Source organism: Vigna unguiculata, unplaced genomic scaffold (assembly GCF_037176805.1).
Source record: "Vigna unguiculata cultivar grain cowpea cultivar isolate G323 ecotype 2 unplaced genomic scaffold, ASM3717680v1 ptg000438l, whole genome shotgun sequence".
Classification (NCBI taxonomy): Eukaryota; Viridiplantae; Streptophyta; class Magnoliopsida; order Fabales; family Fabaceae; genus Vigna; species Vigna unguiculata.
This window is the reverse complement of record NW_028197073.1, coordinates 40,043-65,239: the sequence shown is the minus strand read 5'-3', so window position 1 is coordinate 65,239 and position 25,197 is coordinate 40,043. Positions and strand designations below refer to the sequence as shown.

Below are 25,197 nucleotides of genomic sequence, written 5' to 3'. Positions count from 1 at the left end.
CATAATGAAGCCTGCTATATATTGATGATGAGTATATAAGGCAGCTTGAGTAGTAAAGTCTTGCGCTATAAACGCATAAGCAGGTAAAGAGTACATGTGTTGTGCTACCAAGGAAGTAATAACCCCTAAAGAGGCTAGAGCAAGACCTAATTGAAAATGAATTGAATTATTGATTGTATCATAAAGACCCTTATGCCCACGCCCCAATCTACCCCCCGGAGGAGTATGTGCTTCTAAAAGATCTTTAATACTGTGACCAATCCCGAAATTAGTTCTATACATATGGCCAGCAACTAGAAAAATAAACGCAATAGCCAAATGATGGTGTGCAATATCAGTTAACCATAAACTTTGAGTTTGCGGATGAAATCCTCCGAGAAGTGTTAGAATAGCAGTTCCTGCTCCTTGAGGGGTACCAAATATATGATTATTGGAATCTGGGTTTTGAGCATAAAGATTCCACTGACCTGTAAAAAATGGACCTAATCCCTCGGGGTGCGGCAAGATATCTAATAAATTGTTCCATCGAACGGATTCCCCCCTGGACCCCGGAATAGCAACATGAACTAAATGCCCTGTCCAAGCCAAGGAACTTACTCCGAATAGTCCTGACAAATGATGATTGAGGCGGGATTCGGCATTTTTAAACCACGAAACACTCGGTTTCCATTTTGGTTGTAGGTGTAACCAACCTGCTATTAAAGATATAATAGAAAGTATTAATAGAAAAATAGCTCCAGTATAAAGATCCCCATTAGTACGTAAACCGATTGTATACCACCACTGATAAACACCAGAATAGGCTATATTAACAGGACCTAGAGCACCCCCTCGAGTAAAAGCTTCTACAGCTGGTTGACCAAAATGAGGATCCCAAATTGCATGAGCAATAGGTCTTACATGTAAAGGATCCTGTACCCATGTCTCAAAATTACCTTGCCAAGCTACATGAAAGAGATTCCCGGAAGTCCACAGAAAAATGATTGCTAATTGCCCGAAATGAGAAGCAAAAATATTCTGATAAAGACGTTCCTCAGTAATATCATCATGACTTTCGAAGTCATGTGCGGTAGCAATACCAAACCAAATACGACGAGTAGTGGGGTCTTGAGCTAAGCCTTGACTAAAGCTTGGAAATCTTAATGCCATAATGATTTTCAAATCCTCCTAGCTATTATCCTACTGCAATAATTCTTGCTAAGAAGAATGCCCATGTTGTGGCAATTCCACCTAGAAGGTAATGTGTTACTCCTACAGCACGTCCTTGTACAATGCTCAAGGCTCTGGGCTGAGTAGCAGGAGCAACTTTTAATTTATTATGAGCCCAAACAATGGATTCAATAAGTTCTTGCCAATAACCACGCCCGCTGAATAGAAACATTAAACTAAAAGCCCATACAAAATGTGCACCCAAGAAAAAAAGACCATATGCAGATAATGAAGAACCATAAGACTGAATTACCTGGGATGCCTGCGCCCATAAGAAATCACGAAGCCACCCATTAATGGTAATGGAACTCTGCGCAAAATTTCCTCCTGTGATATGAGTTACTATCCCTTGATCACTTATACTACCCCAAACATCTGACTGCATTTTCCAACTGAAATGGAATATAACTACGGAAATTGAATTGTACATCCAAAATAGTCCTAAGAAGACATGATCCCAAGCGGATACTTGGCATGTCCCCCCTCTTCCAGGTCCATCACAAGGGAAACGAAAACCTAGATTTGCTTTATCCGGTATCAATCGTGAACTACGAGCAAATAGAACACCCTTTAAGAGTATCAATACTGTTACATGAATTGTAAATGCATGAATATGATGGACCAAAAAATCCGCAGTTCCTAAAGGAATAGGTAACAAAGCAACTTTACCGCCCACTGCTACTAAATTTTCACCTCCCCAAGTCAAACTGGTACTTGTTGCTGCACCTGGGGCTGTTGTGCCAGGTGCTAAAGCGTGGGTATTTTGTATCCATTGAGCAAAGATCGGCTGTAATTGTATAGCAGTATCTGAAAACATATCTTGAGGGCGCCCTAATGCGCTCATGGTATCATTATGAATATACAAACCAAAACTGTGAAAACCTAAAAAGATACATACCCAGTTAAGATGTGATATGATTGAATCACGATGTCTAAGGACACGATCTAATAGATCGTTGTATCGAATAGTCGGATCATAATCTCTTACCATAAAAATCGCTGCATGCGCAGCAGCACCGACTATGAGAAATCCACCAATCCACATGTGATGTGTAAACAATGACAGTTGTGTACCATAGTCAGTAGCTAGGTATGGATAAGGAGGCATAGAATACATATGGTGAGCTACAACAATGGTCAAAGAGCCTAACATAGCTAGATTAATAGATAATTGAGCATGCCATGACGTTGTTAGAATCTCATATATACCTTTATGACCCTGGCCTGTAAATGGACCTTTATGTGCCTCTAAAATGTCTTTTATATTGTGACCAATACCCCAGTTGGTCCTATACATGTGACCCGCTATCAAGAAAAGAATTGCAATAGCTAAATGATGGTGTATAATATCGGTCAGCCATAAACCTCCAGTTACTGGATCTAATCCTCCACGAAAAGTAAGAAATTCTCCGTATTTTGACCAATTCAAGGTAAAAAATGGGGTTGCTCCCTCGGAAAAACTCGGATAAAGTTGAGCCAAAAGATCCCGATTTAGGATAAATTCATGAGGAAGTGGTATCTCTTTGGGATCTACTGCAGCATTTAGAAATTGGTTAATCGGTAAAGATACATGTATTTGATGTCCTGCCCAAGAAAGAGACCCCAACCCTAGGAGCCCTGTCAAATGGTGATTCAACATAGATTCTACATCTTGGAACCAAGCCAATTTTGGAGCAGCTTTGTGATAATGAAACCAACCAGCAAAAAGCATTAAGGCTGCAAAGACCAATGCACCAATTGCAGTACAATAGAGTTGTAATTCATTAGTTATTCCAGATGCTCTCCAAATCTGAAAAAAACCAGAGGTTATTTGTATTCCTCGGAACCCCCCCCCTACATCACCATTCAATATTTCTTGACCCACTATTGGCCAAACCACCTGAGCACTAGGCCTAATGTGAGTAGGATCACTTAACCATGCCTCATAATTGGAAAAACGAGCACCATGAAAATACATGCCACTCAGCCAAAGAAAGATGATAGAGAGTTGGCCAAAATGCGCACTAAAAACTTTTCGGGAAATCTCCTCTAAATCATTAGTATGGCTATCAAAATCATGAGCGTCAGCATGTAGGTTCCAGATCCAAGTAGTAGTATCTGGTCCCTTAGCTATTGTTCTTGAGAAATGACCAGGTTTTGCCCATTCCTCAAAAGAAGTTTTTATAGGATCCCTATCTACCAAAATTTTAACTTCTGGTTCCGGTGAACGAATAATCATTGAGTCCTCCTCTTTCCAGACAACACATACAAAGAGACCTGCCAACATAAAACAGAATTAGTGAACTTATTAGAGATGTTTCTATTGAGTTTTGTTCTCTCCTATCTCTCATGTATTGGATATCTTAGTAAATTTCATTTCTTTAGTTTTTCACTAGAACAATTATGATCTCGAAGTCAATTCGGGGCAAGTGTTCGAATCTATTATGACATAAGAGTGAGGCGCTCAACGGACCTATTTTAATCTTCTAAGACCTTTTTGGGAACTCTGAATGGAAGTTCAATAATTTTTCGTGCAGCCTAATCAAATGTATTCAGATTTTATTCTAATTCTATTCCTTAGATTTTATTTTTTTTTTTAGATAAAGTATAAGTATGTACTCTATTTCAAATTGAGCAGGCATTAGCATTCATTATTAGGCAATATACCTATATTTTATTTCTTTTTTTGAAGGTCTCTTTTCTTAATTTGATTGAATATTAGTTTAAATAACAGAAAAAAGGAGAAAATTATCTACTGTATCCACATCTCGTTTATTTCTATGAAATACTAGACAAAATCGAACAAAATTAGAAGGGATATATTTAAATTATGTGATTGGTCGTTCCTATAGAAATGATTTTTGAATTTGATAGGGACAAGAAACAAGAATTTATAACAATATATATTTATCTATCTATATCTTTATATAGATAGATAAATATATAAGAAAAAAAAGAAACAGAGTGTTCTTATTCAAAACGCCCTGTGATCTTCAACCAATTCTGTGCTGCAATATAATTACCGGGGGTGAGAGCTATAGCTTGTTTCCAATATTCAGCGGCTTGATTAAACCAAGACTCCGCAACTTCTGAGTCTCCCTGCCGAATGGCCTGTTCTCCTCGGTCGAAATAGGTGAGTCAATTCCTTTCCTTAGAACCGTACTTGAGAATTTCCTGACTCATACGGCTCAGTAGTCAATTCTTTTTTTGTTCTATTATCTTGAAGTTAACTAAAAGAAAAAAAGAAATTATTAATATGAGTTTCAAACTTTCATTTTTACTAATAAATAAAGAATTTCAAAGAATTTCATCTTTTTTTTTAGTTTTATCTTTTCTCCTACCTTCAGAAAAGGGAATCAAGCATTGGCATTAACGCCCTAATTCTAATTTTCTGAAAGGTAACTATCTCGATTTTATATATCATATACAAAAATATATGATAGATTCATTTCTATAGAATCTTGGTAAAAGTTTTTTCTTTCTTATCTTATAAGTTCTTATAAGTAAAGAGAAAATACTTTCTATCTTTGGGATTTGATACTACACCGCTGCTCAAAATACCAGGGGATCCTTTTTATTACATAAGTGGATTCCTGACTTCTTTATTTATCATGAGATAAGGAAGCAGTTTTTATTATATCGATTGAAAACCGTGGTTAATTGATCCTTACGATGCTTCCTTTATCAATTAGATCTTTTATCCATAGAAAAAGAGGGTATCTAGACATATCGATTTCTTCATATTTTTACTTCTATGAAGTTTCTTTGCTACAGCTGATAAAAATCGTTGTTTTGAACGATATATATATGTAGAAAGCCTTTCTTATTTATAATTATTTATATTTCTATATTTCTTATATTAAAATTTGTGGATTTGCTTGTTCTTTTCTTTTTTCTTTCTATAGTGGAGATAGTCGCACGTAATGACAGATCACGGCCATATTATTAAAAGCTTGGGGTAAAAATGGGTTTCGTTCGAGCGCCCGAAAATAATATTCCAAAGCTTTAGTATGTTCTCCGTTACTTGTGTGAATAAGGCCTATGTTATAAAGTATATAACTTCGATCATAGGGATCAATTTCCAGTCGCATAGCCTCATAATAATTCTGTAAAGCTTCTGCATAATTTCCTTCAGATTGAGCTGACATCCGTTACGGTCGTCATTCGGTTCAAAGAATCTCCGCTCCAGAACTGTACGTGAGATTTTCATCTCATACGGCTCCCCCCTTATGTGTGTAATGAGAAAAATCCATCAAATCAAAAAATATTCCAGTATTCTCATTCTCAACTGAACAGAGCTAGTGTTTTTACAATAAATCTCTAGCCAACCTTCCTGTCAAAAATTATTTCTTAACATTAAGTATGTAGGTACTTGATAAAAAAAAATAAGAACTTCAACAATTTCTTTGTCCTCTACGCTGCTTAATTTCCTGGAATTAGTCACCTCAATAATCTTCGATGGTTCTATGGGTATCCAAAATATGAACGAGATGGATATTTATTGTCCCAACCATTCCTGTTAGTCCCAATCTCGATAAGCCATGGATATAGATAGATACAAAGTTTTCGTGTCCTTGATTCCCAAGCGTAGTGCTTCTTTCCCAATGTTGCCTATCAGTACTAGTAATTTGGGGTTGACCTAACCCCATAAGTATAGGTATAACCTTTCGCTTAATACTAGAAACCTAAAATTCAAGCATATAAGGCTTCATTAATCGAGGATACACGACAGAAGGAATTAATCCTTTTATTTACAAATTTCACCTTCAACACGCGTGGGGTTTTTCCATTCCATTTTTTTTTGACCGAAATCGGTCAAAAAAAATGGAATCAAATCACACCATCTCTGTAATAAGTGAATGCCCTTTTTTCTCCTGAAGTTGTCGGAATTATTCGTAATAAGATATTGGCTACAATTGAAAAGGTCTTATCTATAAAATTTTCATTTATCCGAGATCTAGGCATAGGTAGAAATCCATTCTATAATTTAATTAATCATGGTGTGAGAAATCAATCCCACAAATAAAGGAATTGTATAATTATAATACAGTGCGAAATAACGTAAAAATGAACTCATCAATCAAATTTGTTTATCCTAAGACCTTGTAGGAGGTTTTTTTTTAATTTTACTTTGTATTTTTATAGTTTGAATAGGTTTTATGCATTTATGAAAAATAGGATTGATTCACTATTCAACATTCAACCGGTTTCTGGGCATCATTATATAGGAGAGATGGCCGAGTGGTTCAAGGCGTAGCATTGGAACTGCTATGTAGGCTTTTTGTTTACCGGGGGTTCGAATCCCTCTCTTTCCGAATCTTTACCAAATTCATCAATATTACTCATCCCAATGCATACCATTATTTCATATTTCAAATTTGTTTGTTGATATGGACAACTTTATATTCCTCATTTTTCGGTAATACAAAAAATAGTGGATAACGGGTGGGCAAGGAATAAAAATTTTCGCATATCCATGTCTATGATATATGAATAGCAGAAAATCCTTGTAAAAAAAACTCTTGTTATTTTAGTTAAGTTTAAGTTTGACGAGAATAATATTCTACAACCAGTAATTCATTTATTTTCAAACCAACCCATTTATTATCTATTATTTGATTAATTAAACCTTTATATTGGAAAGGGTGAACAGTCAAATGATTTGGCAATTTCTCATGGGGGGCTGAATCAAAATAATTTTGAATAAGAGTTTTAGATTTTTGTTCATCCTTTGCTGTAATAATATCTTGAGGTTTACAACGATAACTTGGTATATCCACTATACGACCATTAACTAAAACATGTCTATGGTTTATAAATTGGCGGGCTTGAGGAATAGTCGCAGCCATACCCAATCGAAAAAGTATGTTATCCAAGCGCATTTCAAGTAGTTGTAATAAAACCTGACCAGTTGATCCTTTAGCTTTTCCGGAGATACGAACGTATTTAAGCAATTGTCGTTCTGTAAGACCATAATGAAAACGCAATTTTTGTTTTTCTTCTAAACGAATACGATATTGAGATTTTTTACTGAAGCGCAATTGATTTCGAAATTCGTTTTTGACTGTTGGCCTTTTACTAGTAAGTCCTGGTAAATATCCTAGACGACGTATTTTTTTGAAACGAGGTCCTCTGTAACGTGACATAAAAACTCCTTTTTTAAAATGAAAAATCTTATAAATCGAAATGAAAACTAAACGAAATGAAAAATATTATAGAATTCTAAATGAAGCGAAATCTACTAAAGTTTTATAGTACAAAGAAGAATTAGATGAATTTTATCAATATCCGAATTTATTGTATATAAAAGAATACAAAAAAGTAGGTTAATTTCTTGATTTCTTCCGCAGAGATCGAACTCTCCCAATTTTTTATTTCTAAAAAAGATATTATCAATTATGTAAAAAACAAATAGAGAAAAGCCGGTTATCGGATTCGAACCGATGACCATCGCATTACAAATGCGATGCTCTAACCTCTGAGCTAAACCGGCTAATGTAAACGAAATATACATATGCAGAAGAATTGAATGGGATCTTAGTTATCAATTTTTAGTTATTTATAACAAAATTCAAATTAATACAAACATCAAAAATAGAGAAAGAAAATATAGAAAATCAAACCCAATTTTTATTATTTCTATTATTTATTTTATCTGATAACATAAAGTGCAAGATAATAATTAATATTATATTAATATAATTTATTTAATATAATTTATTTCGATCTACTATTCTAGATATATATTATTAAATTGATTTCTTTCAAAAAGATTATTTATTAGTACTTAAAGTAAATTTGAATAAATATAAATTTTAGTAAATATTTATTAAGGAATTCCATATTTCTAAGTAAATGTCTAATTCTATATTATATTCAATTAAAAGAATGGTTTTTTTTAGCCACTAGATTCGTTTTAGTTATATAAATTGTATATGAATAAATGGATTGTTTATTTTCTTTTTTTTTTTAAGCAAAAACAAAAAAAAAAAAAGAATCGACCATTCGAGTATTCTAAATTGTATGAAAAAAGAAGATAAGTAGGTACATAGAAGATAAGTAGATATGTGGTCTATATCTGTGTATATTGAATTGTTAATATATAGATATTAGAATTAGTTCTGATTCAAACAAATAAAGGTATCCAATATAGATGAAATAAAATCTATAAAATTGGAGAAAGGGGTTTTTAATATTTAATAAAATAATATGTATTTAATGAATTCAAAAGTTCCCGCATAATTCTCATAATAGAAATGAAAAAAAAAGCATTCTATTATAATCAGATTCAAATAAAAAAAAAGATGGGGATATGGCGAAATTGGTAGACGCTACGGACTTAATTGGATTGAGTTTTGGTATGGAAACTTACCAAGTAATAATTTTCAAATTCAGAGAAACCCTGGAATTCACAATGGGCAATCCTGAGCCAAATCCTGTTTTCTGAAAACAAATAAAAATTCAGAAAGTGATAATAAAAAAGGGATAGGTGCAGAGACTCTATGGAAGCTGTTCTAACAAACGAAATTGACGACTTTTTTTATTGCATTAGTAAAAGAATCCTTTCACCAAAATTACAGGAATGGATCAAAGATAAACATTTAGAAACATATATATATACTGAAATACTCTTTCAATTTGTTACTTTTTATTTTATTATTGAAGATCTATTTGTGATAAAAATATTCACAAATGAAAAATGTGAATCAAATCAATTCGAAGTTGAAGAAAAGATGGAATATTTATTGATGAAATTATTCACTTCATCATAATCGGCTAAAACCCTTGAAGAACTGATAAATCAGATGAGAATAAAGATAGAGTCCTATTCTACATGTCAATACCGACAACAATGAAATTGAAAGTAAGAGGAAAATCCGTCGACTTAAGAAATCATGAGGGTTCAAGTCCCTCTATCCCCAAAAATACTTTTTCATTTTCTAATTTTTTTCCTATATCCTCTCTATCTTGAAGTCCTTATTTATGTGTTTTATTCGATTTATTATTTCCCAACGAAATTGGAATTTTTATTTTCATCAATTTCCTATCTATCATAATTTTCTTATCTATCATAATGACAAGGGACGAGTTTTGGAATAGATATAAATATATATGTGAAACACATAGAATTTTTTTTAATCAGAAATGTATAAATTAATATCTTATTTTTTAGCAAGGAATTTTCATATGCGTAATTAACGATTAACAATAAAAAATAATTATTACTGCGGAAACTCACTTACAAACTTTTTTTTTACTTAGTTGATATAGATTCATTAACATAGATTTTAAAAATCTTTTAAAATCAAAGTATTAAGCTTCAAGAATGGTCGGGATAGCTCAGTTGGTAGAGCAGAGGACTGAAAATCCTCGTGTCACCAGTTCAAATCTGGTTCCTGACACAAGATTCATTTGTATGAGTATCTATCCCCCATATTCATTTTAATGAATATGGGGGATAGATACTCATACAAATTTGTGTTCTTCTAGATTCTGATACATAACATATTTCTTTGATCTATTTAGGTATCTGTAGATATACTTTTCCTAGATGATTAAAGAATAGATGCAATTTTTTATTAGGTATATTCGCTTATCTATAGTATCTATATATATATAGATATAGATATATAGATAATGAATTCTTTATCTATTTTTTTCCTTTTTTTTCTGCGATACAAAAAAAGGTTTCTATTTCCATAATATTCGAGTGGTTTAATTAGTTGGTTAAAAGACCTAAAAGTCGAAGTTCTGGGGTGGAGTGAGAATATTAAGAATTCATCTGAGAAGGATTACCAAAATAGAATCGAGCCCTTTTCTTTGTGTTTTTTTTTTCGTGGCCGTATAATTGATGGTGATGTGCACGTTATATAGTTTATTATAAAGATAAAGAATTAGTTTATTATAAAGATAAAGAATTTTTGCAGTTCATCCTATTTCTTTTATTGGCTTGGCTGATAAGAACTCAGTATTGTTTTTGTTTTAGAATCTTAAGAAACTCCTATCCATCCTATTTTAAACCCTATAATTATTCATTCTATTATTTCTGAATTTTGTGATTTCTCACATAATAATATCTGAATGCAACTTCCATTACTCTGCCTGATTTAATGTCAATCAATTATTTTGTCTGATCTATAACAGAATGTACTTATATTCTTTGACTGGGGTTGCAGAAGTTTGGATTAGTTTATTATTTTTATCATTTAGTGAGCATCTTGTATTTCATAAAAATTTGGAGCAATATAATCTTTACGCAAAGGCCATCCTATCCAATTTTCGGGCATTAAAATACGTCTTAGACGCGGATGACTATCATAAGAGATTCCCAACATATCATAAGATTCCTTTTCTTGAAAATCCGCACTTTTCCAAACCCAAAAAATCGAAGGAATTCTGGGATTTTTTCTTGATACAAATATTTTTATGCATACCTCTTCGGGTTGATTTATACCATACTCTATTCTTGTAAAATGATATACACTAGCTAAGAGTCCTCCGGGTGCTACATCATAGGCACATTGAGAACGTAGATAATTGTAACCATATACATATAAAATGACAGCAATGGAATGCCAATCCTCGGGCTTTATTTGTAAAGTCTCTATTCCTAGGTAATCGAAACCCAAGGATCTATGAATTAGTCCATGTTTGACTAGCCAAGAAGACAAACGACCTTGCATTTTTTGCTTCTCCTAAATTTTTTTTATGAGTTTGGTATTAGTATTTTCTATTACGATGAAATTTTTAAAATACGATGAAATTTTTAAAAAAGGAATTGCTTTTTATTATTGTACTTTAAAAAAATGTGTCAGACGATATCTCTGAAGTAGATGGCGGTTGATAGAAAAATTCTTGACCATAATTGTCAGTATAAGTACTGTATCCAACATGAAACTTATGGTTGGTAGTAAAACATCTATTCTCTCGTTGAAAACTCATTGGATCTTCATATATTTCTCGAGATATTTTCTTACGAAGTTTTGTTATAGCATCTATAATGGCCTCCGGTTTAGGTGGACAGCCCGGCAAATATACATCTACAGGAATTAGCTTATCTACGCCTCGAACAGTACTATAAGAATCGGTACTAAACATCCCCCCCGTAATTGTACAGGCTCCCATAGCAATAACATATTTAGGTTCGGGCATTTGTTCATATAATCGAACTAAAGAAGGGGCCATTTTCATAGTTACAGTGCCCGCTGTTAAAATTAGGTCCGCCTGCCTAGGACTCGATCGTGGTACTAGTCCATAACGATCAAAATCGAATCGTGATCCTATTAATGAAGCAAATTCAATGAAGCAACAACTCGTACCATAAAGAAGCGGCCATAAACTGGATAATCTTGACCAATTTGAAAAATCATTTAATGTCGTTGAAATAACTGAATTTTGGGTTGTTTGATCAAGTAAGGGAAACTCAATGGAATTCATAATTGTCTCAATATTTTTTTTTCTAATTGTCTAAATAGTCAAGAATTAAGACCATTCTAATGCCCCCTTTCGCCATGCATAAACTGAACCAACAATTAGGATAAGCACGAATAAGAAAGCTTCTAAAAATACGGATACCCCTAATACATCGAAACTCATTGCCCATGGATAAAGAAAAACCGTTTCAACATCAAAAACAACAAAAATGAGAGCAAACATATAATAACGGATTCGAAATTGTAACCAAGCATCGCCTATTGGTTCTATTCCGGATTCATAACTAGAAAGTTTTTCCGGTCCCTTGCTAATGGGGGCTAAAATTCCAGAAATTAGAAATGCCAAAATAGGAATCAAACTTGATATTATTAGAAATGCCCAAAAAATATCATATTCGTAAAGAAGAAACATAAAAGTACTCCTCTGAATGTAGAAAATATACCAAATTCATTTTCATTTTTAGTCTAAAGTCTCCATTTTTTTAGACTAGCTGAATATACTAATATTAATATTATTCTATCGAATATGAATATGTTCGAATAGAAAGTTACAAATTGTTTTTTTTTTAGTAATAGTCTTAGTAATGAGATCTATTCGATCCAAAATAGTATTAATATTATTAGTATCTGTAGGAATATTAGGGCTATACGGACTCGAACCGTAGACCTTCTCGGTAAAACAGATCAAACTAATTATTATCTAAATGATTTAAATTGTTTTCAAAACCCAACATGCATTTTTTTTTGCATTGAGCTTTTTCATTAACTGATAAAAATATTAGTTAGTCCACCATCTTTTTTTTTTTTTACAGTAAAGAATAAAGAGATGATTCCCTATGCTCTTCTTTTTTATTTGTATAACAATCAAAGAGCACTACCAAAGTGTTTCAAAGAAGGATTATCTTGACGTAGGTCTGCTTCTGGCCTAGATCAACTTAAGTTAAATGGACTCTTTATCCACCTACTAAAATTAAAATAGAAGATAAGAAATGACACTTCATACACCTTAAAGTTCATAAAATAGGAAGAAAAGATAATCTTTTTTAGGTCCCTATACCCTTTATGTTTAGCATTGACGAGAAATGGGTATTCACCTTATCAATATCTCAAATCAATTATGGATTCGATTTTATGGCTAAACCCTTTGTCAGGCTAGTGTTCTCTTGTTTTGTTCCTTAAAATGGAGTAAGACACCGATTTCTTACTATAAGATAAACTTTTTTAATTACAAGATGAACTCCTCTGAAAAAAAGCATTGGCGCTCGTGTAAACGAGGTGCTCTACCTAACTGAGCTACAGCCCTTGTGTTTTTGATACATATTTTATCATAGTATGAAGATAATTGCTTGTCAAGATGAATATTACATGATCGAATCCCTTGAACGGGGGTTGGTATTGCTTATCAGTAATTTTACATTTATAATCAATTAATCTGATAGATGGGTACTCTTCTTTTTTTTTTTTTGAGGAGGAGTCCTAAATTACCTACTTAACTCAGTGGTTAGAGTATTGCTTTCATACGGCGGGAGTCATTGGTTCAAATCCAATAGTAGGTAAGGTATAGTTATAACTTATTAGATACCTTTGACTGTGGTATCTAATAAGCTTTTCTACTTACTTTTTTCTTCTGACTGTTTCTTTTTTCTTTTTATTGTTTTCGGATATTGGGACGCATCAATTTCAACTTGTTATGAAATAACATTGATAGCCTCTACTCGTGTTCTAGCTCGTCTAAGAGCTAGATTTGCCTCAATTGTTTGTCTCTTGCCTTCAGCCTTATTCAAATTAGTTTCTGCTATTTCAAGAGTTTGCTGTGCTTCTTGTGGATCAATGTCACTACCCTTTTCCGCATCATTTACTAAAACAGTTATCTCATTATTATTTATTCTAGCAAACCCCCCCATCAGAGCCATTGTTAACCATTGGTCTTTAAGACGTATTCTCAAAATACCTATATCGACAGCTGAGGCAATAGGCGCATGATTAGGTAATACTCCAATTTGTCCGCTATTAGTAGGTAAAATGATTTCCTTCACTTCTGAATCCCAAACAATTCGATTGGGGGTCAATACACAAAGATTTAAAGTCATTTCTTCAAATTGCTCTCCGTTTCTAAGTTCGTAGCCTTCGCAGTAGCTTCATCGATATTACCTACCAAATAAAAGGCTTGTTCAGGAAGACCGTCTAATTCTCCAGAAAGAATCAAATTAAACCCTCTAATTGTTTCTACTAGACCAACATATTTTCCAGCCGAACCGGTAAAAACTTCTGCTACGAAAAAAGGTTGTGATAAGAAACGCTCAATTTTTCGTGCTCTTGCTACGGTTAAGCGATCTTCTTCGGATAATTCGTCCAAGCCAAGGATAGCTATAATGTCTTGAAGTTCTTTGTAACGTTGTAAAGTTTGTTTAACTCGTTGCGCAGTCTCATAATGTTCTTCACCAACGATTCGAGGTTGGAGCATAGTTGAGGTTGAATCTAAAGGATCTACTGCTGGATAGATACCTTTGGCGGCTAATCCTCTTGATAGTACAGTAGTAGCATCTAAATGTGCAAATGTCGTAGCAGGAGCAGGGTCAGTTAAATCGTCGGCAGGTACATAAACTGCTTGAATAGAAGTTATGGACCCTTCTTTGGTAGAAGTGATTCTTTCTTGTAAAGAACCCATTTCAGTACTAAGAGTGGGTTGATAACCCACAGCAGAGGGCATTCGACCCAATAAGGCAGATACTTCAGATCCTGCTTGAACGAAGCGGAAGATATTGTCGATAAATAGAAGTACATCTTGCTCATTGACATCTCGAAAATATTCCGCCATAGTTAGGGCAGTTAAACCAACTCTCATACGAGCTCCGGGTGGTTCATTCATTTGACCATATACTAAAGCTACTTTGGATTCTGCAATATTTTGTTCATTAATTACTCCAGATTCTTTCATTTCCATATAAAGATCATTTCCCTCGCGAGTACGCTCACCTACTCCGCCAAATACAGATACACCTCCATGAGCTTTGGCAATGTTATTGATCAATTCCATAATAAGTACTGTTTTACCCACTCCAGCTCCACCGAAAAGTCCTATTTTTCCTCCACGACGATAAGGAGCTAAAAGATCTACTACTTTTATTCCTGTTTCAAAAATAGATAATTTTGTATCTAATTGTATAAAGGTAGGCGCAGATCTATGAATGGGAGATGTTGTACGAGTATCTACAGGACCTAAATTATCAATCGGCTCTCCAAGCACGTTGAAAATTCGTCCTAGAGTTGCTCCGCCTACTGGAACACTTAGGGGAGTTCCTGTGTCAATAACTTGCATTCCTCTCATTAGACCATCTGTAGCACTCATAGCTACAGCCCTAACTCGATTATTTCCTAATAATTGTTGTACTTCACAAGTCACATTAATTTGTTGACCAACAGTATCTCGACCCTTAACTACCAGAGCATTGTAAATATTAGGCATCTTCCCCGGGGGAAAGGCTACATCTAGTACCGGACCAATTATTTGGTCAATATGTCCCAGATTTTTTTTTTCAATCGAAGAAACTTCAGGACCGGAAGTAGGAGGATTTATTCGCATATCAAAAGCCAATTTTTTTTTCCGAAAAAGTTTTTAAATCAAAAAGAAATGTTCGATAAGAAAGCAAGTTGATCGGTTAATTCAAAAAGAAATAAGAAATGGGAGTTAGTACTCCATTTTTTTGGTACTATTCCATCAATCCTCTTTAACTGTTTACTTACTTATTCAAATTCAATTATTGAATTCTTAAGCTTACTGCAGTTATTTTGAAAATTTCAATTGGATAAAATCTTTCGAAAGTCTTTTCTTTTTTTCTATCATTCTAGAAAATATCATCTATATTCTGTATGGAATTCGAACCTGTACCTTAATTTAGAATTCATTTTTTTTATCATTGGCTTTCGTATTTCCTCAGTAGACAATTTTTTAGACTTACCCTCTGTTTCCCTATTTTTTGACCTCTTTTTTTATTTTCCGGGGAGAAAGCTGCCTATTTTTACATCTAGGATTTACATAGACAACATATATCACTGTCAAGATTAAGAATAAATTATTATTATTATTTAGATTAGATCTTTCGATTTCAAAATTAAAAAATAAGATCAAATTGAAAAAAAAAAAAGATTGGGTTGCGCCATACATAGAAAAGAGTATACAATAATGATGTATTTGACAAATCAAATACCATCGTTTAATTTAATAATAACATAACGAACCTTTGGGATTAATTGATAATAGTAGTTGATTTTTGTAAAAGATTTCATTAACTCCTAAGTCATATCGAGTAGACCTTATTGTTTCAAGAATTCTTAATTCAAGAGTTGTAGGGAGGGATTTATGTCACCACAAACAGAGACTAAAGCAAGTGTTGGGTTCAAAGCTGGTGTTAAAGATTATAAATTGAATTATTATACTCCTGAGTATGAAACCAAAGATACTGATATCTTGGCAGCATTTCGAGTAACTCCTCAACCTGGAGTTCCACCTGAAGAAGCAGGTGCTGCGGTAGCCGCCGAATCTTCTACTGGTACATGGACAACTGTGTGGACCGATGGGCTTACCAGTCTTGATCGTTACAAAGGACGATGCTATCACATCGAACCTGTTGCTGGGGAAGAAAATCAATATATTGCTTACGTAGCTTATCCTTTAGACCTTTTTGAAGAAGGTTCTGTTACTAACATGTTTACTTCTATTGTCGGTAATGTATTTGGGTTCAAGGCACTGCGTGCTCTACGTCTGGAGGATTTGCGAATCCCAACCGCTTATATTAAAACTTTCCAAGGTCCGCCTCACGGCATCCAAGTTGAGAGAGATAAATTGAACAAGTATGGTCGTCCCCTATTAGGATGTACTATTAAACCTAAATTGGGGTTATCCGCTAAGAATTATGGTAGAGCTGTTTATGAATGTCTTCGTGGGGGACTTGATTTTACCAAAGATGATGAAAATGTGAATTCCCAACCATTTATGCGTTGGAGAGACCGTTTCTTATTTTGTGCTGAAGCGATTTTTAAATCACAGGCTGAAACAGGTGAAATCAAAGGGCATTACTTGAATGCAACTGCGGGTACATGCGAAGAAATGATGAAAAGAGCTGTATTTGCCAGAGAATTAGGCGTTCCTATCGTAATGCATGATTATTTAACAGGGGGATTCACTGCAAATACTAGCTTGGCTCATTATTGCCGAGATAATGGTCTACTTCTTCATATACATCGTGCAATGCATGCAGTTATCGACAGACAAAAGAATCATGGTATGCACTTTCGTGTATTAGCTAAAGCATTACGTTTGTCTGGTGGAGATCATGTTCACTCCGGTACCGTAGTAGGTAAACTTGAAGGGGAAAGAGATATCACTTTAGGTTTTGTTGACTTACTGCGTGATGATTTTGTTGAAAAAGATCGAAGTCGTGGTATTTATTTCACTCAGGATTGGGTTTCTCTACCAGGTGTTCTGCCTGTTGCTTCGGGAGGTATTCACGTTTGGCATATGCCTGCTCTGACCGAAATCTTTGGAGATGATTCCGTACTTCAATTTGGCGGAGGAACTTTAGGACACCCTTGGGGAAATGCACCAGGTGCTGTAGCTAATCGAGTAGCTCTTGAAGCCTGTGTGAAGGCTCGAAATGAAGGACGTGATCTTGCTCGTGAAGGTAATGAAATTATCCGTGAGGCTAGCAAATGGAGTCCTGAATTAGCTGCTGCTTGCGAAGTATGGAAGGAGATCAAATTTGAATTCGAAGCAATGGATACTATTTGAATTCGAAGCAATGGATACTTTGGATTAATTGCAATTAAACTCGGCACAATCTTTTCCTAAAAGAAGGATTGAGCCGAATACAAAGATACTTAATTATTAAACAGATTTCTATCTTTCGTATTGGAATAGAAGCATAGTAAGTAGACGATATTTTACGAAAAAAGTGATTACAATTTATAAGGGAAACTGGCTATTGCCTTTTTCGATGTGAATTTCACATAATAGGGAAGTTGTTCCATTTCTATATGAAATTTGTATTTTCCTATTGATTTCTATATTTCTATAATTTTATACGTTTTTTTAGTTTAGAATATCATTTTAGAATAAAAAAAGATATATATATATTTAAATAATTTTTCTTATAAGTAATTCTAACATAATACTAATAATCGAATTAATAAGATTGAAAATCTTATTAATTCGATTGTATTTATTCGATTGTATTTTTTTTTCAATACTAATATTGACAACACTGTATCAAATAAATATAATCCGATCGTGAATAAATTGATCACCTTACTTACGTTAAATAGGCGTTATTACTTCATCAAATGGTAGGTTCATTGGTTTTCTTTCTGCGAGACAAACAAGAAAAACTTTGTTAATGAATAAGTAAGTGAATTGAAAGGTAAACACGAATATATATACGAAAATATTAGATCTATATATACCAATATATATATAGTCTTATATATATAATAATAATGGATAACTCTAACATAGTATTTCAAGAACATAGTATTTAAATAGGTGGTATATCTTTTTTTAGTTTTTTAGACAATTCAATTTTGTAATTTTATTTTTTTGATTGCGATTGGGTATAAATATCCACCTTATTTTTTAAATTGTAATGGGGTTGCTAACTCAATGGTAGAGTACTCGGCTTTTAAGAGCGACTCTATTTTTTACGCATTTCTATGAAGCAATGGGTTCGTCGATACTATCGGTAGAGCTTGTAAAACCACGACTGATCCAGAAAGGAATGACTGGAAAAAGTAGCATGTCGTATCAATGAAGAATTCTAAAAATATTTCATTCTTTTAGGATCCAGCTCAAATTTTTGTTTGAATTTTTGGCTCGTAACAAAAAAAATTCCGTTGGGTTTGATTAATAAAGGGATAGAACTTGGTGGTTCTAATTCTAATAGGGAAACAAAAAGCATCGAGCTTTCATTTATTTTTTATTTGGATCATTACCCCATCTAATTGTACGTTAAAAATAGGTTAGTGCTTGATGTGGGAAAAGCTTTTCTGGTGAATGGTTTATTTTTGTTATGAGTCCTAACTATATAGCTATTTTCCATTATCTTTTGGTATTTTGGGGTAGCGATAAATGTGTAAAAGAAAGAGTATATTGATAAAGATATTTTTTCCAAAATCAAAAGAGCGATTAGGTAACAAAAAAAATAAAGGATTCTTAATTAGCTCGTTATCCTAGAACAAAAATTAGGCAAAAAATCGATTAGAGAGAGTCCGTTAATGGGTTTTACTTCTCTAGGTATATATTTATACCTATAATTTTCTGTTTTGACCATATCGCACTATGTATCATTTGATAATCCAATGAATCTCTGATTCTTTGTTTGACCAAATAGACTTTTTTTTTTTTAATGGAGCAATATCAAGCATATTTAGAACTCCGTAGATCTCGATACCAGGACATCCTATACCCACTTTTTTTTCGGGAATCTATTTATGGACTAGCTTATGCTCATGAGTCCTTTTTTATAGAAAATGTCGATTATAACAATAAATTTAGTTTACTAATTGTAAAACGTTTAAGTACTCGAATGTATCAACAGACTCATTTCATTCTTTTTGTTAATGATTCTAAAAAAAATACTTTTGTGGGTTATAATTATCATTTTTTTTCTCAAATAATATTAGAAGGTTTTGGTATCGTCGTGGAGATTCTATTTTCTCTACAATTATTTAGCTCTTCCTTAAGGGGATTAGAAATCGTAAAATCTTATAAAAATTTTCAATCAATTCATTCGATCTTTCCCTTTTTCGAAGATCAACTGATATATTTAAATCATAAGTCAGATATACGAATACCCTATCCTATCCATCTGGAAATCTTGGTTCAAATCCTGCGATATTCGATAAAAGATGTCTCTTTCTTTCATTTAATAAGGTTGTTTTTTTATTACTATTATAATTGGAATAGTCTTTTTCCTCCAAAAAAATGGATTTTTACTTTTTTTTCAAAAAGGAATCGAAGAATTTTCTTGTTCCTATATAATTTATATGTATGGGAATATGAATCTATCTTTCTTTTTCTACGTAACAAATCCTCTCAGTTACAGTTAAAACATTTTCGCGTTTTTTTTGAGCGAATTTTTTTCTATGAAAAAATAAAACATCTTGTAGAAGTATCTACTAAGAATTGTTCATATACTTTCTTCTTCTTTAAGGATACTTTCATCCATTATGTTAGATATCAAGGAAAATCAATTCTGGTTTTAAAGAATACTCCTTTTTTGATAAATAAATGGAAATACTATTTTATATATTTATGGCAATGTCATTTTGATATTTGGGCTGGACTAGAAACGATCTATATAAACGAATTATCTCAGTATTCATTTCACTTTTTAGGCTATTTTTTAAGTATTCCACTAAATCTTTCAGTAGTACGAAGTCAAATGTTGCAAAATTCATTTCTTATTAAAATTGTTATAAAAAAACTTGATACAATAGTTCCCATTATTCCTCTAATGAGATCATTGGCTAAAACAAAATTTTGTAATGTAATGGGTCATCCTATTAGTAAGCCGGTTTGGGCCAATTTATCTGATTTTGATATTATTGACCGGTTTTTGCGCATATGCAGAAATTTTTCTCATTATTACAATGGATCTGCAAAAAAAAAGAGTTTCTATCAAATAAAATATATACTTCGGTTTTCTTGTATAAAAACTTTGGCTCGTAAGCATAAAAGTACTGTGCGCATTTATTTGAAAAAATTAAGTTCAGAAAAATTATTGCAAGAATTTTTTACAGAAGAAGATCTTTTTTCTTTGATTTTTCCAAGAACTTCTTTTACTTTGCGTAGGTTTTATAGAGGTCGTATTTGGTATTTGGATATTCTTTTAAGAAACGATTTCGTCAATTATTTATAATTGAAAATAGGTTATGTTATTTTTTAAATCGGTGTAAATTGATAAAACGAACTTCCTTCTTTTTATTCAATGAGGATAAAAAAATCATTTTTTTTAGTCTTCTATATCTATATATAGGATTTTGAAATGCTCATGTAGTCAGAGTCAAGATTCGGGGTTAATGAATTAAATATTATATTTCACTTTCTTAGAGTCTTTTGCTAGGCAAGTAATTAAGGTTTAGATGTATACATAGGGAAAGCCGTGTGCAATGAAAACTGCAAACACGGCTTGGGGAGGGATTTTTTCTTGTTTTATTCTATTGTTGAATTTTATTCAAGAATAAATTATCTACTTCATCCGACTAGTTCCGGGTTCAAGTCCCGGGCAACTCATTTTTGTAGATCGATGTTGTATTATATCTATATTTCTATTCTCTATTTCTATAAATAGAATGATATATAGAAAATAAACTTTTTTTATGAATCAATGAAATGGGATAAACAAGGTAAATTCGGATAAACCGAAATGAATAAGAACATACTAATGAATAAGAACATACTATGGATATTAGTATTGGTTGACACTGGTATATAAGTCATGTTATACTGTTGAATAACAAGTCCTCAAATTCTCGCATTATAGAGAATTTTTGTGCTTGGGAGTCCCTAATGATTAAATGAACCAAGATTTTACCATGACTGCAATTTTAGAGAGACGCGAGAGCGAAAGCCTATGGGGTCGCTTCTGTAATTGGATAACCAGCACCGAAAATCGTCTTTACATTGGATGGTTTGGTGTTTTGATGATTCCTACTTTATTGACTGCAACTTCTGTATTTATTATCGCTTTTATCGCTGCCCCTCCAGTAGATATTGATGGTATTCGTGAGCCTGTTTCTGGATCTCTACTTTATGGAAACAATATCATTTCTGGTGCGATTATTCCTACTTCTGCGGCTATAGGTTTGCATTTTTATCCGATCTGGGAAGCAGCTTCTGTTGATGAGTGGTTATACAACGGCGGTCCTTATGAACTAATTGTTCTACACTTCTTACTTGGTGTAGCTTGCTACATGGGTCGTGAGTGGGAACTTAGTTTTCGTCTGGGTATGCGTCCTTGGATTGCTGTTGCATATTCAGCTCCTGTTGCAGCCGCTACTGCTGTTTTCTTGATCTATCCTATTGGTCAAGGAAGCTTTTCGGATGGTATGCCTCTAGGAATTTCAGGTACTTTCAATTTTATGATTGTATTTCAGGCTGAGCATAATATTCTTATGCATCCATTTCACATGTTAGGTGTAGCTGGTGTATTCGGCGGCTCCCTATTCAGTGCTATGCATGGTTCCTTGGTAACTTCTAGTTTGATCAGGGAAACCACAGAAAATGAATCCGCTAATGAAGGTTACAGATTTGGTCAAGAGGAAGAAACTTATAATATTGTAGCTGCTCATGGTTATTTTGGCCGATTAATCTTCCAATATGCAAGTTTCAACAATTCTCGTTCTTTACATTTCTTCCTAGCTGCTTGGCCTGTAGTAGGTATTTGGTTTACCGCTTTAGGTATCAGCACTATGGCTTTCAACTTAAATGGTTTTAATTTCAACCAATCCGTAGTTGATAGTCAAGGTCGTGTAATAAATACCTGGGCTGATATTATTAACCGAGCTAACCTTGGTATGGAAGTAATGCATGAACGTAATGCTCATAATTTCCCTCTAGATCTAGCTGCGATGGAAGCTCCATCTGTTAATGGATAAAATTTTGATCTTAATTTAAAGTAGACGAGTTTTTGTTTAAAAATAAAGGAGCAATATCAACTTTGTTAATATTGCTCCTTTATATTGGATATTGGATTAGTAATCTTTTTTTTAGATTTCTATAGATTTATACATACGTTTTTGATTGATTTAATGATTCCTTATCTTTTTTTTTTTCCTTTGTTAGAAAAAAAAGGATAATGAAAAGGTAGAATTTGAGATATAGATCATTTTTACTATAAGGGCGGATGTAGCCAAGTGGATCAAGGCAGTGGATTGTGAATCCACCATGCGCGGGTTCAATTCCCGTCGTTCGCCCATATCTATATATAGATAGATATAGATATTGTTTAGGTTTTCAAGTATAAATCTGAAATAAAGAAAAATGGCTACTTCTAAAACTTATAAGTACGAATTCTTCAAAATAATAATTATTACAAAAGATATATTTTTGAGATAAAATAGATACATTTATCTATTTCACAAAAAAAGAATATATCCATATCGTGGTTTCCTCTTATAATACCTCAGGTGCTAATGAAACTATTTTAGTGAAATTTAACTGTCTCAATTCCCGGGCGATTGCGCAAAAGATTCGAGTTCCTTTTGGATTTCCTTCTTGATCAATTATAACTGCAGCATTATCATCATACTGAATTATTATACCGTTGCTACGTTTTAGTTGTTTACAAGTACGTACAATTACAGCTCTGATCACTTCAGATTTTTCTAAGTTCGTATTTGGTACTGCTTGTTTGATTACAGCAACAACAATGTCGCCAATATAAGCATATCGTCGATTACTAGCTCCTAGGATTCGAATACACATCAGTTCACGTGCTCCGCTGTTATCCGCTACATTCAAATGAGTTTGAGGTTGAATCATATCATTTTTTTATTATTTCAATCTAAAAAAGGAAGTAAAAATATTTTGTGTTCAAAAAAAAAGGAACCTATTATTGCCTTTTTTCTTTTCATTCTAAAGACCTATTTTCTTTGGTTCTCTTTTATTATCCTGAAATAATGAATTGAGTTCGTATCGGCATTTTGGATGATGCTATTGAAATAGCCTTTCTTGCTATATTTTCTGGTACTCCACCCATTTCATAAAGTATTTTCCCAGGTTTAACAACAGCTACCCAATATTCGGGAAATCCTTTTCCTGAACCCATACGTGTTTCAGTAGGTCTTACTGTAACCGGTTTGTCTGGAAAAATACGTACCCATATTTGTCCACCTCGGCGAACATTTCTTGACATTGCCCGCCGTCCCGCTTCTATTTGTCTAGATGTTATCCAAAGCTGGCTCAAGTGCCTGAAGAGCATATCTTCCGAAGCAAATATTATTACCTCGATAGGATATTCCCTTCATTCTTCCTCTATGTTGTTTACGAAATCTGGTTCTTTGGGGGTTATAATTGATGGTTGTTTTTCAATTCCATCTTTATTACAGAACCGTACATGAGATTTTCACCTCATACGGCTCCTCGCGAATGAAGTAATTCAAATATCTATATCTATATGGATATAGATTCTATCTAATCGATAAAATAATAGAAATAGTCATATGTTTAGTAAATAACGAAATCTCGGTATTTTTTGAGATTTCATACAATCTTCGAAATTTTTAGATCTTGTTTTCAATATCGATTCTTAGAATTGGCAAAAATATAAAAAAATTCAATAAAAGAAAAATTCTCGCGGGCGAATATTTACTCTTTTATTCTCAAATTCAGATGTAATGAAATTCAGATGTTAATGTAGGGTACAACTCCTAAAAAATGGATTGTTTTTAGGTTTCTTCCGCCATCCCACCTAAGAAATCATTAAGATTTGTTTTCTTTAAGATTTTTTTAATAAAATCTTAAGTCTTAAGTATTTGCAGGTTTCGTCGTTCCCATCGCCTCTCGATTAATGGTTAGGTTTTAATTCGACAATGGAGCCTTTCTCATAGCTAAAAATTAATAAAATTTTTTTAGAATAGAATATTCATTTCTTTTTTCGTGAATCAATATTATCAGTTTTTCTTGATTCAGAGCTCTTAATTTATTGACATTAAAAATAAAAAAAAAATATATATATTATTCTTTTTTATTTTTAAGGATGCTTTAATACACTATCTTTTCTGAGATGACCCATAGACCTTTACATATTCGAATTCTATATCATTGATATATTTTAATCTCTTTCTTTCACCTTTTCTTTTATCTATATATTTTTATTGCTTTACAACTAAATAATCTTTTTTTTCTTTTATCTTTCACAATTTTTCAGTTGCTATATTCTTTTTTTATTAAATTTTTTTTCTTTTGACTAATTCTTTAGATCTAGATAATCCGAAGTGATGTGTTGGTTATTAGTTCTTTTTAAATGAATTGATACTATTAACCGGTTTCTTTTTTTTTTTTAATCATTCTAAAAAACTAACGAGTCACACACTAAGCATGGCAATCCTCTATAAAATGATTAATTTCTTTTTTTAGTCGATTCAATCTTATAAAATAGATAAATTTTTGAGAATCAAAATCGAGTAATTTTTTCTTTTTTGTTTTATATAAAATCAAAATAGGACATTGAATTATTGAATAGAAAGAAGGACATATTTTTCTTTATTTCGAAAATATCCAAACTTTTATCCCTAAAACTCCATAAATAGTTCGAACTGTATAACAACAATATTCAATTTTAGCTCGAATGGTTTGGAGAGGAACCCTACCTTCTCTGATCCATTCGACACGTGCAATTTCTTTTCCATCAATACGTCCTGCAATCTGTACTTGAACTCCTTTTGTACCTGCTTGTTCAGTTAATTCAATAGCTTTTTTCATTGCTTTACGAAATGAAACTCTATTCTTTAATTGTCCAGCTATAAATTCTGCAAGAATATTAGGGTGTTTATAAGCATTTGTAACTTTTACAATAGCAAT

At 32.9% G+C, this 25,197-nt stretch overlaps 3 non-coding genes across 3 annotated transcripts; 2 read left to right on the top strand and 1 right to left on the bottom strand.

Moving 5' to 3' along the window:
• Positions 1-6,415: 6,415 nt before the first annotated feature.
• TRNAS-GGA (transfer RNA serine (anticodon GGA)) lies at positions 6,416-6,503 on the top strand. Its single transcript has one exon. It is a non-coding gene; the product is annotated as a tRNA-Ser (tRNA).
• A 1,105-nt stretch (positions 6,504-7,608) lies between these two features.
• Positions 7,609-7,681, bottom strand: TRNAT-UGU (transfer RNA threonine (anticodon UGU)). Its single transcript has one exon. It is a non-coding gene; the product is annotated as a tRNA-Thr (tRNA).
• Positions 7,682-9,517: 1,836 nt separating this feature from the next.
• On the top strand, positions 9,518-9,590 carry TRNAF-GAA (transfer RNA phenylalanine (anticodon GAA)). The gene has a single exon. It is a non-coding gene; the product is annotated as a tRNA-Phe (tRNA).
• The last annotated feature ends 15,607 nt before the right edge of the window (positions 9,591-25,197 follow it).